This window comes from Scyliorhinus canicula, chromosome 16 (genome assembly GCF_902713615.1).
Source record: "Scyliorhinus canicula chromosome 16, sScyCan1.1, whole genome shotgun sequence".
Classification (NCBI taxonomy): domain Eukaryota; kingdom Metazoa; phylum Chordata; class Chondrichthyes; order Carcharhiniformes; family Scyliorhinidae; genus Scyliorhinus; species Scyliorhinus canicula.
In genome coordinates, this window is record NC_052161.1 from 3919412 (window position 1) to 3921702 (window position 2291).

At 52.4% G+C, this 2291-nt stretch overlaps 1 long non-coding RNA gene across 2 annotated transcripts in view; it reads right to left on the reverse strand.

Annotated features, from left to right (window-relative positions):
- The window catches only part of LOC119979610, a 48938-nt gene that overhangs the window by 37025 nt on the left and 9622 nt on the right, over positions 1 to 2291 (reverse strand). The window lies entirely within an intron of this gene.

Consider the following 2291-nt stretch of genomic DNA (forward strand, 5'->3'; position numbering starts at 1 on the left):
GAGAGAGGGAGTGAGGAGGAGGGTGAAAGATACATACTCTCTTACATACAAACATACAGGAACACACACACACACCTTCACATTGGCACACAAACTGATACACATCCACTTACATTCACAGATAACTCATAAAATGCTCACTTACATACACACATACTAATTCGCATAACTCACCAGCTCTTTCAAACATTGAGACATACTCGCTCGTGTGATACACACGCGCTTACATTCAGGAACACTTGAGTTCACAGTTCAAATACACAGTCACACACACACAGTCCCGCTCACACACACAGTCCTGGCACAAATACACAGGCACACACACAGTCCCGGCACAAATACACAGGCACACACACAGTCCCGCTCACACTCACAGTCCCGTTCACACACACACAGTCCCGGCAGAAATACACAGGCGCACACACACACAGTCCCGCTCACACACAGTCCCGGCACAAATACACAGGCACACACAATCCCGCTCGCATACACAATCTCGGCACAAATACACAGGCACACACACAGTCCCGCTCACACACACACAGTCCCGTTCTCACACACACAGTCCCGGCACAAATACACAGGCACACACACACACACACACACAGTCCCGCTCACACACACACAGTCCCGGCACAAATACACAGGCACATACAGTCCCGCTCACACACACAGTCCTGTTCACACACACAGTCCTGTTCACACACACACAGTCCCGGCAAAAATACACAGACACACACACACACGCACAGTCCCGCTCACACACACACAGTCCCGGCACAAATACACAGGCACACACAATCCTGCTCACACACACAGTCCCGTTCACACACACACAGTCCCGGCACAAATACACAGGCACACACACACACACAGTCCCGCTCACACACACACAGTCCCGGCACAAATACACAGGCACACACAATCCCGCTCACATACACAATCTCGGCACAGATACACAGGCACACACAATCCCGCTCACGTACACAATCTCGGCACAAATACACAGGCAGCTGAAGCATGGCTTTCAGATGTTAAAAATGTAAATTCATAGTCAGATCTTAGAGACCCCAAGAAATACAAATCCATTAATTGTAACACGATATGTATGTCCCTGGGAGTACAGCGTGTATATTATTGCTACATATGAGTGTGTGAATGCGTTAAACAGTCACATTTTCAATCATTCTGTGAAATTCCAACAAATAATCAGTTCAAAGTCACATTTCCTGAAACGTTTCTAATACAGGACAGCACTGGAGCTGTTGCTGAGATTGATCAAATTCACCCCCCCCCCCCCCCCCCCTCCTGAAATGTCATTCCCAGGATGAGGAAAGTGTGGGCCGTCCGGCAGGCAGACAGGTGTGTGCCTCTATTTAAACCATTGTCCCCTCAGAGGGGCAGCTCCGCTCCGCTCCTCTCCGCTTGCCCGCTTGTAGCTGACAGGATAGACCGCGGAGAGCTCACAGACAGTGAGAGAGGGAGGGAGAGAGGGAGGGAGAGAGAGAGTGAGAGAGGGAGGCAGGGAGAGAGGGAGGGAGAGAGGGGGTGGGAGAGAGGGAGTGAGAGAGAGAGGGAGAGAGAGAGGGAGTGGGAAAGAAGGAGGGAGAGAGACAGGGACTGGGAGAGGGAGTGGGAGAGAGAGAGTGGGAGAGGGAGTGAGAGAAGAGGGAGTGAGAGAGAGAGGGAGAGAGTGAGGGAGGGAGAAGGAGAGTGAAAGTGACAGAGAGAGTGAGAGAGGGAGTGAGAGAGGGAGTGAGAGAGAGAGGGAGGGAGAGGGAGCGAGTGAGAGGGAGGAAGAGAGAGTGAGAGAGTGAGAGGGAGTGGGAGTGGAAGGGAGGGAGTGAGAGAGAGGGGGAGAGGGACTGAGAGGGAGTGAGAGAGGGAGGGCACAGTGAAATTGAGGAAGAGGGGGAGGGAGGAACAGGGGCTTGCTACTGCCGTAATGAGTGTGTGAGGAGGTTTCAGTTGTGTTAAGGTGACCAGCAGATTGCGGAGCCAAGCAGCCAGTGCGCCCAGATTTGGGAGTGGATTCACAGCCCTGAGGGGGAATTTGCCGTGAGGCAGTTGCCTGGTTAAATAAGGCGAAGTGAAGAAGATGTTTGTTTAACCAGAGGTGTGTCTGAGTGTGAGAGAGAGAGAGAAGGTGGGAGAGTCCGGGCTGCTGTGTCACACAGACTATTCCAGAATAGCGGAGACTCGGCATCTGGACACTGCTGTGTGTGAGGGAGCTGCTGTGGGTCTGGGCACAGAACTCCCCCCCACCCACCCTTTACCCATCGCCAGACAAA